This window comes from Myotis brandtii, unplaced genomic scaffold, assembly GCF_000412655.1.
Source record: "Myotis brandtii unplaced genomic scaffold, ASM41265v1 scaffold733, whole genome shotgun sequence".
NCBI classification, from domain to species: domain Eukaryota; kingdom Metazoa; phylum Chordata; class Mammalia; order Chiroptera; family Vespertilionidae; genus Myotis; species Myotis brandtii.
Window position 1 is genome coordinate 45,217 of NW_005370908.1, and position 16,307 is coordinate 61,523.

General features: G+C 38.5%; 1 pseudogene; it reads right to left on the reverse strand.

The window, feature by feature from the left end:
* Positions 1–4,643: 4,643 nt before the first annotated feature.
* On the reverse strand, positions 4,644–5,292 carry LOC102259470 (annotated as a pseudogene).
* Positions 5,293–16,307: the final 11,015 nt, after the last annotated feature.

Here is a 16,307-nt window from a genome sequence, read left to right on the forward strand (position 1 = left end):
TCTCCTAAAACAAAGGAAATTAAGGAGAAAATAAACAAATGGGACTGCATCAAAATAAAATGCTTCTGCCCAGCCAAAGAAACCATCATCAAAGTGAAAAGGGAATCCACTGCATGGCAGAACATAATTGCCAATGGTACATCTGATAAGGGGTTAATTTCCAAAATATATATGGAAGTCATACAACATAACAAAAGGAAGACAGACAATCCAATTAAAAATTAACAAGGGACCTAAATAGACACTTATCCAAAGTGGACTTACAGATGGCCAAGAGACATATAAAAAATGCTTAAAGTCACTAATAATTCAAGAGATTCCACTTAAAACAACAATGAGGAATCATTTCACACCTGTCAGAATGACTATCATCAACAAATCAACAGAGGACAATTTTGGCATGGATGTGGAGACCAGGGAACCCTACCTAGTACACTGCTGGTCAGAATGGATACTGGAACAGCCACTGTGAAACACAGTATGAAGTTTCCTCAAAAAAATAAAATATGGAACTCACATTTGACCCAGTGATCCCACTTCTAGGAATATATCCTAAAGAATCAGAAACACCAATCAGAAGGGATATATGCACCAGATGTTCATAGCTAAGATTTGGAAACAGCCCAAGTGCCCATCAGCAGGCGAGTGGATTAAAAAAACCTGTGTTATATCACACAATGGAATACTATGCAGCTGAAAAAGAAAGAACTTTTACCATTTGAAACAGTGTGGATGGACCTGGAGAGTAATAAGCTAAGGGAAATTTGCCAGTCAGAGAAAGACAAGTATCACAGGATCTCACAAATATGTGGAATCTAATAAACAAAATAAACTGATGAACAAAATAGATGCAGACACACAGACTGACAAATTTCAGAGTGAAGGCTGGGGTATGAAGTGGGTAGTGATGAACTGGGGAACTTATATGCATATATGCATAGCCCATGGACACAGACAATAGTGTGGTGAAGATCTGGGGTGGGGCAGGAACAGGGTGGAGGGGGGCACTGGGAAAAAGTGGGGGACACCTGTAATATCCTCAACAATAAAAATAAATTAATTAAAAAATAAGAAAAAATGGAAAGGGATCCAAAAATGATGGAAATGAAATAAAAGAAACTAAGGTAGAGAAGAAAATATACATTAAATCCAACTCAAGTGAATGTTTATGTTCAAGATCATGTATCTTTACTCAAAGATCTTGCGAGCAAGTAATCTATATCAGGCATCATCTTTTTTTGATTTGTAGAGTTTTTGGAGGAAACTGTTTACTTCTCAAAATCATCCAGTTATGGAAATATTTTAGTGTGTATCTCTCATCAAATCTTTAGTAGGATTGGATGTTCAGTTTTATAATCAGAAGCACAATCTTATGAGGAACAGTGACTTTATTAGTTTACTAGAGGCCCAGTGCATGAATTCGTGCACCAGTGGGGTCCCTTGGCCTGGCCAGTGATTGAGGTTAATGGGGGCCATCTTGCCCAGTCCAGATCGTGGCCAATGGGGGCCAGCTCTTGGGGGAGGGGCCACGGGAGTTTGGCCTGCAGGGGATGGACCATGGGAGAGCTCCAGGGTGTGTCTGCTCTGTCTCGCCCAGTCCCAATCTCCCTGACCCCAGCAGCAAGCTAACCTACTGGTCATAGTGTCTTCCCCCTGGTGGTCAGTGTGCATCATAGTCACTGGTGGAACAGTTGAATGGTCGAATGAACGGTTGGACACTTAGCATATTAGGCTTTTACTACATAGGATGTCCTGGAGTTTAAAACATTATTCATTATTAAGAACATCTGAAATAGTAATTTTAGGCCGAGTTCTTCTGTGCTTAACATTTTTCTGGTGTCTCCTTCAATATATTCATTCACTGTCATAGTTACATATAATATAGAGTATTACTCATCTTTGTCCCTTTTTTATTTTTTATCCTTATCTGCTGATATTTTTAGGGAGAGTACATGAGAGAGAGGGAAAAACAGAGAGAAACATCGATGTGAGAGAAATACATTGATTGATTGCCTCCTGCACGAGCTCCAACCAGGGTGTCAGAATGATGACAGGTCCCCGGATGGTCAAGGCCGGTGGGAGCACAGAGGCTGTGTTATCAATACACCAGAATGGTCAAAGGCCACTCTGGGCATGAGCCTAAATGGAATGTTCAAGGACTCTGAGCCTGGGAATCCTAATCAGGCCACGATACCATAAGCAGGTGCAAGGACACATGGTACACTGTGTCCTTCAGTAGGCAATATGATTGATGTGACTATTGCCAAGAAGCCTTCTTTGTCTAAATGGTATAAAAGTAGGTTACTGACCAGTCTAGTTGACTGAGGATGGAGTGAGACGTCTGCTGGAATATGGATTGATTGCAGCTAGGATGGATTGTGTGAAGAAGTCTGCTAAAGAGAGCAGCTGGGCAGGAGAGACAGGAGAAGCTGTGGAGCCAGAGAGCTTAGATACCATTACGATGTGAGGCAGTGATTCTAGGAGGCAGCATGAGGCTGTTCAGTTAATAGCTGTGGGTACAGAGACTGATGCTGCTTTATGGGAAAGATATATGTTCACCAGCTGGTGTCTGGCTGCCTGCCTATATGGACTTTGCTGTGAGGATTGTTCTTGTCTGATGGCTATAAGGTCACTGGCTTTAGCAATAAAGACTCATTCTTCTATATTCACAACTTCTCATTGCTTCTCTGTGTAAGACCTGGCATCCTAGGAGGTCCAGCCCCAGGCAGAGGGGCTCAGACCCCACACCTGTTACTAGTGAGCAGAGGATAAAGGAGGAACTTGGACTAAGTTCCCAACAGTGAGTACAGTGGACAGGGTTCAAGCAGGAACTTGCCTTGGTGTAGTCTGATAGGAGAATTTTGAAGAATACATAGACTCACAGCCACCCAGAACAACTCAGAGCACCAGTGCTCATGCAGGGCTCTGCCAGTGCTCTGACACAGGGCCAGGCCTGGGAGGGGCCTGCAATCCAGTTAGGTGCCCTGGACCAGAAACAAACCTGGCACCCTTTGATGTGCAGGCTAACGCTCTATACACTGAGCCAAACTGGCTAGGACTGTATTTCCCATTTAGAAATGAAACCTTATCCCCTGAGTATATAACTATGAACAATACTCTAATTTTCTGAGAGTATATGACAAGGTAAGAACGTACCAAAGTGGGATATGTCATGGCAGAAATAAAACCAAGAACTTGAGTCTTTTGTAACAATTTCATGTAGCAAGCATTTATAGCAATTTTTCAAGTGTTGATTGTATTTTTTTCATTACAGATAATAATAGAACTTTAGATCAAGGCTAATTTAGCTGTTTTGAAACTTGGATAGGTTTGAATTTAAAATGTCATCAGCTCTTTGTAAAAATTCTCTCAGATCTCTGGAGAATGAGGTAAACCTTGATGTTTCTATTTGATACAATTATTTTGCATGCACCCTGTAGTATTTTGCCCATAAAATTAGCTGTTTTTTTCTCTTTGAGAATAGCCAAAATATTCTCCAGGTAGAAAAAAATAAAATAAATATTGTAGCTATAATTATTTTTATACTTTGGATTTTTAACTTTTATAATAGTTAAAACTGATTCATAGTTCACCATTACAATATTAAACTATTCTGAATTTCACCACATATTTACCATTGCTGGTGAATACTATACTTTCATATGTTTTCTGTTTTACTTAGCGTCCTTTTGTTTCAACTTTAGCATCATTTGTAAGGCAGTTCTTGTGGTGATAAACTGTCTTCGTTTTTTTTGTTTGTTTTGGATTATTGTTATCTCTCCTTCATTTCTGGGCAATTTTCCCAGGTAGATTATTCTTCTTTGGCAGTTTTTTCATTCAGCACTTTTAACATATCATCCCACTCCCTCCTGGCCTGCAAGATTTCTGCCGAGAAATCTGCAAATGACTATGGGAGTTCCCTTGTATGTGATGAATCCCTTATTTTTTGCTTCTTTCAAAATTCTCCCCTTGTTTCTGATTTTTGACAATTTGATTATAATGAGTCTCAGGGTAATCTTTGGAATGATCTTGTTTTCGGCTGTTCAAAGCTCTTTGAAACTGAATGTTCATATCCCTCCCTAGATTTGGGAAGTTTCAGCCATTATTTCTCTAAATAAACTTTCTACTCCGTTCTCTCTCTCTTCTCCTTTTGAGTCTCCCATAATATGTACCTTTTATTACAAAGATCCTATATGCTTTCATTTTTTTCTTTTTTGTTCTACTAACTGGCTAATATTAAATAGCTTGTATATGAAAAGTTCATGGATTCTTTCTTTTTCCAGGTGTGTAGACAGACATGCCTCTCAGTTGTTCCCTGGGGAGCAAGATCCAGGTTATAGGGTTTCTTCCAGATTCACAGTTAAGCTGAGGTGTGCAGCCCATCCTCTGAGAACATGGACAAGCATGATTCCTAGAAGGTCTCTGGAAAGGCAGGGCTACTACTAGACCATGACTAAGATGGTTTGGAGGTAAGTTACAGGGTTGTTTCAAGATCTACAGTCAGAATGAGTTCTATGGCCTAACTTCCAGGGGAACAGACAGGTTGATTCCTCTCTGGTCCCTACAATAACCTTGCTGGTGTCAGGAGCAAGGCCAAGCTGAGCTTTAGTCCTGTCCACAAGGGGATAGGGCTATTTATGGGTTTATAGCTTGGCTTGACCACCTGCAGAGATGACTGGAGAACTGGATGGCTTGGGCCAGTATGGGATGGTCATGTCCTTTGGAGCGTGGGAGGGGACTCCAATATGATCACGCAGATCTGTTTCACACACTCAATGATGGATTGCGGATTGCTAGCAGTAGTGATGGCCCGCTCAGTTGAGTTGGAGAGCATATCCCCTGCTACCTGGACTTGAGCCCCTGTACTCTCTGGTATTTTCTTGATCTCACAACCTCCTTTCCCAATGAGAGAGCCACACTGACTAGCAGGGACCACCAGCCTCAGGGTGGTGGGGGTCTACTGGCAGCTGTGCTATTAGTCATAGAGCTGCTGATGTCCTCTTCCAGTTTGTCAATGATTATAGCAAAGGTTTTGAAGATGGCAGTACTGAATCCAGCCAAAGTGATAATTCTCTCAGGACAATTCCCTTCTGAGATGTTGATAAGTGCACCACTCTCCTTGCACATCTTCTTAACTGATTCTCCTTTCTTTCCAATGATACTGCCAACTTCCTTTCCATGCATAAGTAGATGGATGGTGAGAGTGATGTTTAATCCACTTTCAATCACACTGGTGTCCATGTTGAGCAGTATTCTGGGGAGCTGGACTTTGAGTGGTCAAGTCTGTGGTCACTGTAGGGGGGTGGGGTGGGAGATTGAAAGCTCAAAACTGCAGGTGCCAGGCGACTGAGGGGAAAAGGGAAAGGGCGGAAGGGGAAGGGTGGGATGCTAGGGGTCAGAACAATAGAGGTGGGCATACAGAAGAGGGCACAGGCTGCTGCTGGCTGCTCCAGCTGCTGCCTCTGCTGGTCTGGGCCCTTTTTCATATTTTTAGTTCATTTACACATTGCACACTCAGCTCTTTGATGTCCTTAAAAATATAGTGGATTTTTGAAATATAATTTGGATTTTTTTGAAATATATTTTGAAATCAATTTGGATTTTCTAGTTTTTATTTTCTTTTCCTACCAGAGAAAACATACTTGTGAAGATTTATATGTCCTACAGAGAATTGTATTTTTTTGAAACAACAAAATTTTATTAAGAAAAGTACAAAGGAGTTGAGTGGCAAGTGTATTTTCTGTATTTCCAGATTTTGAAGTAATTCTGTCCAAGAGTAAATTATGTCCAGAAGATGTTACAGGGCAGCGATGTAAAAAAAAATAAAAATTAAAATGAAAAGCTTCTGGTGTCAGACTCCTTTCTGTGTTCTCCATTATACTAGGCTAAGGCTGTACCAATTGAGTTCTGCCATAAATGAAACCACACCACTGAGAGAACCATGAGTTATTAGCAAGAAGATGTAGCTATTGCTCCTAGGACTGGGGATTAAAGGGAAGAGCTGGGATTGTTGGAACCTTAGCCATTGGAATAAGACCCCTGGATCTAAGACTTTAGGCTGAGAAGGTTAGCCAACCTGGCACTGAAACCTACGGAAGTTGGTGAAGGACTCAAAGATCTGACACTCTAAACCCTTAGGGTAGCATGCTTGGCATCTGAGACAGTATCTCTGAGCCTGACAGTGCTGTTTCATATATGTACATGTATGAAATTGTAATTATAATATTATATTTGGAGATGGGGTAAAAGTAGGTTTATAGTCATTGGAATGGAAAATAATACAATAATAATAATAAAAATAAACTCCATTACTAACAATTGTAAACCTATTTTTGCCCACCCCTGCTGTATACAGTAACAATGAGCAGACTTAAAGCTACTATCTTTGTAAAGACTCGAGCTGTTAATAGGGCATGACTGAACAAGAATAGATCCAGAGACAAATGGTAGGGGAGGGGGGATTAGAGAACAACCCAAGGACTTGTATGCATGCATATTAGCATAACTAATGGACACAGACACTGGGGTGGTGGGGGCTTACCCAGGGTGGGAATGGCTGGGGGGGAGGGGAGTCAATTGAGTAAAAAGGAGACATATGTAAAACTTTAGACAATAAAAAAAGGAAAATAAGAATTTAAAAGTTTTTAAATAATATTATTAGTATAATAAACCAATGAAAAAGTTTAGATTAATATATTGATTAGGCAGCTATGATTTGAGGTAAGCATATTCATAAGACAAATAGTGTGGAAATTATTGAATTTTCATTTCACATTTTGCTCAGTGGTCACAATGCTTGATGGTAGTTATGTACTAAATCTTCTGTTTCCTTCTAATTTTCCTGATGAAATTTCCATTATATAAGTACATTACTAAATCACTGTGTGGTAATTGTACTGATTTGTGGTAAATATCAGTGCTATTAATATCTTCTGTTAATATTATTGAATTTAGAGCAAATAGAATTTATTAATTGCCAGAGTACTATATAATGGTTACTTTCCTCTATTTAAATAAAACAAAGATGATCTTAAAATCATGAGAAAAATTACATTTTATAAATAACTACTTCCCCAAGTCAATATTTATTTTACTTCAAAATATCAGTGCTATTAATTAGGTTCAAATCCTGATAACTGAAAGAGGCATTTGCTTTTTAATATCCACAAGTTCCCCCCTCTGCACTTTCTATTGCAGTTCCAATTATATGTCTAAATTTAGATTTACTTTCACTCTCTGAAAGGACTTTTCTTATTGTTTCACTATTTTTCCTTAGTTCTTCCATTTATTTTTTAATACCTTTCATTTTAATATTGAAAATAATGTATACATGATGGCATAAAACAAACAAAAGTCTCTGCCTACCCTAATAAAACCTATCTTTGTATTAAAATCACAAATGAAGTTTTTGTTTTGTTTGTAACTTACCCAAAGGAAGGCATGAGGTTGGAGCAGTAAAGCTTGCCCATGAAACACACAGGGAAGAGGTTTCAGGAGATTTTGTTTTAAAACACTTTCTTTTTCCACAATGTCCAAGACTTTGGGTACAATGTGTTATTTCTTAAAGTTTTCATTAAAGTATAAAACGTACTAAAATTGATACATCACAAAGGTTTATAGATCAGAGGATTTTTATAGCAGAATATGCCTAGTTAAGCAATATTTAGATTAAGTGGGAACCCTCGTGCACTGTTGGTGAAAATGCAAATTGGTGCAGACTCTGTGGAAAACAGTATGGAGGTTGCTCAAAAATTTAAGAGTAGAACTACCATGTCCTGGATGCTTTATATGTTTCTGCTTACTTCTTCTACTTTCATTCAGTGTTCAGTGTCCCTGGACTGACTCTCTCTCTCTCTCTTTCTCTCTCTCTCTTTCACAATTTTCCTCTCACTTCCTTTCATGAGAAGCAGCAACTGCCTCTCTACTTACACTTCTTCATGGAAACCTCCTTATTCCTACGTATTTCTCCTAAAACCTATGTGTCAACAATGTGAAACCCAGCAGAGGAAGATTTCCAGTCTCAAATTCCCCTGTGACCTACTGACCAGATGTCTGGTCCCAATTTGTTTGATTGCCAAGGACACTTCTGAACCACTAACCTGGTGGCCATCTCATTAAACCACTATGTACCTGTCTTTCTTATTCTGACAGCAAATCCCAAATCAAATCTGCACAAACCTTGAAGAATTTGAGGTCTCATTTATAAATTTCTTCTCTGCTATTTTATCTACATTCTGACTGTATTTAGCAAGTATGTGGACAACCTATACAACATTCAGTTTATTTTACCTTTACACCTCATCTTTAATGATAAGCCATCAAGCTAAGGCTATGGCCTGCATTGCATTCTCACTCTCAACTATCACAGCTCCTACATCTTAAGTAGTTTACCTTGGCTTCCATTCTTTTAATCTAAACTTACCCATCAAATTCACAGAGGACTCAAATAACTGTTCTTACCATTTATTCCACATTTCTTTCAGTAACACATTATTTTTCCCTCCATGCGTATGTACCTTTCCTCTAGATTTTATTAATTCAAATACTATTTGAATATCTCCTCCACTGAAACTGAATTGACCCTTACACTGTTAAAACACAAAGCTTTCCCTACTGGGAAAAATATCAGACTGTGTTTAGGAGCATGCTTAAAAAGAAGAAATAATGAGAATTGAAATAGGATACCTGAAACCATAGCCTGAAGGTTGAAGTTATGAACATATCTTTATTTCAAACACTGTTATACTTCAATACCTTGTCATTTTTCATCCAGAATATTTATTAATGCACAGATCATGGGGCTGAAATTCTATGTTGTTTTTGTTTTCACAAGTTGTTATTGCTGTCTTTCAATCATGAGAGCTTAAATGGTTAAACCAAGAATTCCTCATTGACCTTGTTTAATACAGATTTGATATTTGCATTAAATTTTGCTGTCAGGTTACAGATAGGATTGAAGGACTTGTTTTGAGCTAAAGTTTATCCTCATCATTATGGTGACAAGAGCACCAGGTTTACTTGGGTACTTTCTGAGTTCTAAAGTGTAGGCACTGTATTTCACAAAATGCCAAGAACATAAAAATAACTCATGATGACTAGATGAAACCTTAGACCACAAACATCTCTAAATTGTGAGTAAAATCCCAATATCCTAATTTGGTCTCTATGACTCTATTTACACATGTTTGCTTTATACTTGCTATAGAGTGCTGAGTAATATTGCGATGGAATGGGATTGTTAATGAGTACTATTGCACTGTTGAGAATTAACTTAGCCCATATAAATCCTTGACATAATTTATTTCCTGGACATCAATTTGGGATCAGGCAATAAGAGAAAAATAGATGCCAAAAAATGTTGAGCTAGAATTTGAAAATACTTGTCCTCATTACATTATTGTATTTGATAACTCTAGTGGCAGAAGCCTCTGAAAGAATATGACATTCTTAGTGTAATAATGCAAGTAACAGTAAAGAAGCTTCAAGTTACACTGTCAGACTTTTATGCACCCTGTATAAATACTTACATGTTCTTCTTCTCTAAGTGTTTTCAAATTCATTGATATATGTGTCCTAATCACCACATTTCCCTCCGTCTCAGTCATGGCCTAAATCAATGTTTTATCAACTGTAACAACCTATTAAAAACACACTACAGTGGATCACAATGAAATAAAATAGAATGGGATATATATTTTTCTTTTTTCTTTTAAAATTAAATCTCTATTGTTCAGATTATTACAGTTGTTCCTCTTTTTCCCCCCCATAGCTCCCCTTGTATATATTTTTTTGAGGTAGCACTTGAGAAAACTTTACTTTGCAGTTTTGGAAGCTGTTTCATGAACAAAATTCTTGGATGTTTGAATATGATATCCAAATTGGAATTTGGTTTTATTTATAGAGGAAGGGACGGTTAGTTTAAGAACTTAATCTGTACTCCTCTGAGGGATACTAGCCACGAGTACAGAAAATGTGAAATTTTTAAACAACGTAGTCCCTGTGGGACAATTGCTGTGTAATTGGCCCCATGAAATGCTCAACTGCATTACTCTTCTTTAAGGCAAAACAAACAAAGAAACACTTTATTCCTATGAGGTTTTTTTTTTTTTCTTCTCGCTTTAGAATTCTAGAACTATTTACTCAATGCATCTGTTAGTTTATGATGTTTGCCTTTTTCATTAATCAACAGAGAAAACACTTCATGGTATGAAAATTAATCTGAAATCTTCTTATTCCCCATTTTCAGTTATATTTTTATCTGTACCTCAATTTTTGCAGGCTACCTGAAATGTTTCTCTTCAATGTAAAGCATTATGGTTTTGCCATGCATATGAAAAAATTTAAATCAAGAGCCAAAGTTTATGAGTTAGTCATGTAGATATTGGAAAAAGATAATAACTTTATGTTTGAATTCCAAAAGAGTGTTTCCCTTTGCTTCATATTAGAATTTGGTGCCCATCAAAATATTTTCAAAATTCAAAGCATTGTATTCAGAATATTTCATCTTGGCAATGCTTTTTAAAAAAATACAGACAGCTGTGTTGAACTCTAAAGGACTTTTTTTTAACATATGGAAAGAAAATAGAAAATTTCCCAATAAAAAGCCATGTTGTAGTTAGCATTTAAGTAAGTCTTTAAGAAGTGAGTATATGATAATTTCTAAGGTTTTGCAACTATTCCATAATTCAGAAATGGCACCGTATTTATGTGGAAAGGAGCTTTGCCAAAGACCTTTAGGCAATTTCCCATAAAACTGAAACTGGCATTCGGTACTGTCAGCTTCAGTGACAAAGGTGTATTTGACAAGAAGGCGGTATGAGTTTGCTGGGGCTGCCATAATAATGTACCACAGACTGGGAGGCTTAAACAACAGAAATGTATTTCTGCACCGTTCTGGAGGCTGGAAGTCTGAGACTGAGGTTTTCTTCTCTCTGACTTCAGTGGTCTTTCTCATGCATGTCTGTGTCCTAATTGCATCTTCTTCTTCTAAGAATACCAGGCCTGTTGGATTCGGGCCTTCTCTAATGAGGTCATGGGGGTTAGGATTTCCATATATGAATTGGGGAGTGGGGGCACACTTTAACCCTTAACATAGGATAAAATGATTATACATTTTTTTCATTGCAATATTTTTAGTTGTCATGAAGGCTTTGATTATTTATAAATATACCAAAGTTGAAGTATAATTGACCTACCTTGTGAGCTTTTTTTACTTGGTTAGAAAAGTGAGTTGAACTTTATTTTTCGAAAATGGCATACCAGTGAAATTGTGATAAACATAGGTCTATATGTCTATAGACATAGGTGTCTGTTATCAAGCCTATGTCAACTCATAGGAATTAGGGCAGCAAGTATGGAATCTATAGATTCATTCGGCCGCATTTCCAAACCAAGGCCTTCATTAGGAGCTTTGGGAATTTTGAGCTCTCTTTATGATCAGGAAGGATATTAGATGCCTTTATATTGGATTGCTTAAATGAAACCAGAGCTGAAGGGTTGGAAACATTCGTTATGACAACAAATTATTATTTAGATATATTTATGGGAGTTTGTAGAAGTCAAAATTGGGAAATCATTGGGCAACTCTTTATCTTCTACAATCTTGACTAAAACTTTGGGTAAAATTTAAAGGAAACCATAATATTGCTAGCTCTCAGTAATCTACATCTTGACAAGACTATAATGGATTGGGCTCAAAGGCTTACTTTTAATCTTTCTCACTGATAGTGTAGATGACTGACTTTCTCCTTTTGCAGATTTTGTACCAGGAAAGGGAAACATGCCATTTGCTTGTAGAGCCTAGTGAGCCACTGGTGCTGCCTGCCAACTTCCTGATTGCATAGTTCTCTGGGGGCAGATTGACTGTGTGAGCCAACTGGGCCAGGGCCATCCCGCCTAGTGCACAGAGCCCAGGACACAGCGGGAGAGCAAACCAGCAGGTGGGTGGATTCAGAGGCAGCCAGCCAGCCATGTGGCTGCCTGTTCCTCCCCACCCTGGGCTCCAGTTTGGTTTGAACAAGCTGCTGAAGTGGGAGTCCACTGAGTACAAAAGAGTCCTGCCCTAAGAGGCCCTGGGTCTCATTGTCCCGTGGTAATCGCTGCAAGCACCTCTGAGAGAAAGCTGCCCTCGAGACAGTTCAGTTTCTTCCCGTATGTGTCTGGGCCCCCAGAGACTTGCCTGGAACTGGAGTTCAGAGCCGTTGGGAGCTTATGTCTTCCTCTCGATTGAAAAAGACAACTGCATCCTCGGTTGCCACCCCTTTCCATGCGTGCTCCGTACCTCTGCACTTTACCTCCACACCTCCACTTAGTCTCAGTGTGCTTTTCTCTTTCCTTCTAGTTAAAGAATTTCCACTCAGCCAGCCTTCCTGTGGTTCTGGATGATGTCCGTTTTTTCTTTTAGTTGTATTTTTGAAGTGGTTGTGCGAAGCAGCAATTTCAGGTGTTTACCTATGCTGCCATCTTGGTTTCTCTCTCAGAATGCGGTATATTAAAGAAAGTGGATCCTCATCAAGATATGAACATTTTCAAGAAAAGATCTTGGTGTGGTGAGTGTGTGTGTGTGTGTGTGTGTGTGTGTGTGTGTGTGTGTATGTTCATGCATGCACAAATAAAGGATACTTCTCTACTTCATAGCTCACCTTCTTGAATGGCTTATTAGAAGAAAGTTAGTGGTTTTCATGATTCTTTCTAAATATGGACAAACCTACTTATAATGTTTACCACCTGCCATTATGAACAAGGTTTTGAGACTTCATGTGGCAAAGGAAATATAAATCCCTTCCCCCTTTGTCTCTCATTTAATTAGGTTTTAGATTTAGCTAGTTAGCAAAAATACTTTCTCAGTTATACACACCATACAACTGTCTATAGTTCTTCAACATTGGGGCTTCACCACCTCCATCCTAGCTTATTTCCAATTTCTCTTTAATATGTGAAAAAGTCCAACAACCTTTCTTACCCTCATCCTATGTGCTCTCTACTCACAGTTGAAACACTTCCAGGACTTTCACTCATATCATCCTCCTGTTTCCAGAATATTTTCTTAACATTGAATCATGTCATTGAACACTTGAAGATCCAAGGGAAAAATTGCCTTCACTATAAAACCTTCCCCAAATAAATCAGACATCACTGATCATTTAGAAATCTCTTTTGAATCTATACTAATAAAAGGATAATATGCTAATTAGATTGGGTAGACCAGATGTCTTCCAGACATCATTCCAGATGTCCTTCCTGGCAAAGTCAGGGCCTGGGTGGTGCCTGGGTGCCTGCAGCTGGCCCAGGCATCACTGCCCCGGGTCCCGGGTGCTTGTGGACCGGCAGAGGGAGGGAAGCCCAGGTCCAGGTTGCCTGCAGCCAGCCAGAGGGAGGGAAGCTCAGGTCCCTGTTGCTTGTGGCCAGCTCGAGGAGGAAAGCCTGGGTCCTAAGTGCAGGGGCCGAGGCAGAGTTGGTTAGGGGCAATCAGGCAGACAGACAAGCAGTTATGGGCCATCAGGCAGGCAGGTGAGTGCTTAGGAGCAATCAGGAAGGTTGGCAAGCATTTAGGGGCATCAGGCAGGCAGGTGAATGGTTAGGGGCAATCAGGCAGACAGGTGAGCAGTTAGGGATGATCAGGCAGGCAGAGGGTTTAGGAATGACCAGGCAGGCAGGTAGGAGAGCTGTTAGGAGTCAGTGGTCCCAGATTGCAAGAGGGGTGTCCAGCAGTCAGACATCCCCTAAGGGGTTTTGAATTGTTAGAGGGTGCAGACTGGTCTGAGGTACCACTCCCTCTGTGCATGAATTTTTTGCAGGGGTCTCTAGTATCAAATAATATCTCAGAGACATTAAATATCTGTGTACAAAGCTACTTCATCTCAAAGGGAGAACAGTATTAAATTGTCATCAAGAAAAGACAAATACATAATTTAGAAGAAGAGAGAGGTTCATAAAACAGAGTGTGGGAATCAAATTAATTATTAATTTGACTAGCTAGCAGATGAAAATGCTAATCTGGACATTTAGCAGATTAGCTGGGATAAACATAAATACAAATTTAGTTATTTAGTGATCTTGAGAGTTTAGCTGTGGAACATAGGAGATTTTGTCTGGCATTGTCTTTCAGTAACTTGCCATTACCCTTCCATTTTAGTAAATACAGGCCTGTACTTTGTCCCTCAAATGGACTTTCTCATTTCCCCTCATTCCATTTTCTAATTTGTCCACAGTTTTGCTTACAAATAGATCCCATAGAACAAAATTTGACCATGAGGTTTTGAATTTCTTTGGCTTAATTTAATGGTTCTGCAGTAACATTCATTTATCTATATATTAGATGAGTAGGAGGCATAAATATATGAGACTATCATATGCATTAAGAGAAAAATTTGGTCCTACCCAACTTTCTATTCTTTTCTTTTCTACTCTTAATTAGAGGAATATACTAAGGATTAATTTAGCTAACTTAATTTTGATATTTGGTTTTCTTTCATAATTGATTCTTTATTTCATCTTGCTTACAAGTCTTTAACCAGGTATAAAAGATGTGCTTCTTATTGTTTGGGTTTTGTCTTGATGACCAATATATACTTGAAAACTATTTATTTATTTAAGACTATGTTAGTCATTGATTTGTTGAGTTTGTAATTTTTGTTGTTTCATGTATTTGGGACAATCAAGAAATTGTATATCACACATTTTAGTTTATTAACTTTGGGCAGGAGTAAAACTCAAATATACAAAGGTGAAATCTGGTTTTTTAGATTGTTGCTGATAAACAACTGCATTTGGCCATGAATAAAATGTGAGCAACCAACGGGATTACCTAAGTACTTAAAAAGATCACCTTACTGTATTCAAAACACATTTTTATATGATAAACACAGTAAGTCTATTTGATTATTTAAGGTATGTCTTGATGAAGGTTTACATAAGGATTTAAAAATCTTTGGTAATGTTTATAGTAAGAATCAATTATCTCTATTCAATTTGTCCAATATATAGGAAAAAAGTAATATGGGAGAATTTGAAAAATAATGCAATGTTTATATGGTTTTCTGAGAAAATAGTTGAGCTCTGATTTATATCCTTTATTTTCTGATATTTTTGGGGTTTCATCTGGGGATTGAGAAAATATTAACCATTAGATAATTTTTCCGGTTGTACTCAAAGCATGTAGAGGCTTCCAGATTATAATATTTATAAGGTATGGGGGCCTGATAAATCTGACAGATGGAATAAAATGGCAAGCATTGCAATTATTAGAGAAAGGCAAGATAGGAAATTGGAGGAGTTAATAAAAAAGAGAAAGGGGAACACTTTTACACTGCTGGTGGGAATGCAAACTGGTGCAGCCCCTATGGTAAACAGTATGGAATTCCCTCAAAAATTTTAAAAAAATTGAACTGCCATTTGACCCAGGTATTCCATTTGTAAGAATATATTCTAAGAATCCCAAATTATCAATCAGAAAGATTTACAACCGCTAAGATCTGGTAACAGCCGAAGTGCCTATCAGTAGATGAGTGGATAAAAAAGCTGTGGTACATTTACACAATGGAATACTATGCAGTTTATGAAAGACTGAGCTCTTACTCTTTGAGACGCCTGGAAGGACCTAGAGAGTATTATGCTAAGTGAAATAAGGCAGTTAGAATAAGTTGTACATTCTCATTGAAAGAAGGGCTAAAGTAGGTTTACAGATATTTGTATGGAAAATAATACAATAATTAATAAATAAAAATTAAACTGTTTTGTGTACTCAAAACTGTAATCCTACTTTTGCTCACTCCTGTAATACATATAGTAATGATGTGAAGACTGAAAGTTACTACAATTGTAAATACTAGAGCTGTTAATGAGTCATGACTGGCATGAATAGTAATAAAAAGATTTCTCGAAATGGCGGAGGTATAGACGGACATGTCCCGTGCCTTGTCCAGGAGCAGATAAGGGTGAGCAGCTGAAATGGGTAACATACAGCCCTAATAAGCAGAAGATATTCAGCTGGGAGACAGTTTGCAGCCGGGAAATACAGAGGACTCCCGGAGAAAGGGAACGGTTGGAGATTGTGGCTGAAATCTCTCCCAGAGCGCCCGCTCAGCCGCGGAGAACACGCCATCTTGAGTGGCTGTTATTGGGATCATATAAAGCCAAAGACCCGGGATCCACGGCATCCAGAGATCGGATACTAACCCAGAAACAACGAACCCCAAGCAGTGCGACTACGTTAACTTAGAGGAACCCTGCTTCTCCCCCATGGAAAGGTCGGACTTCCCCTAAAGGTGCGGTTTGCAATTCAGGTTGGAGAGAGGAACACGTGTGCA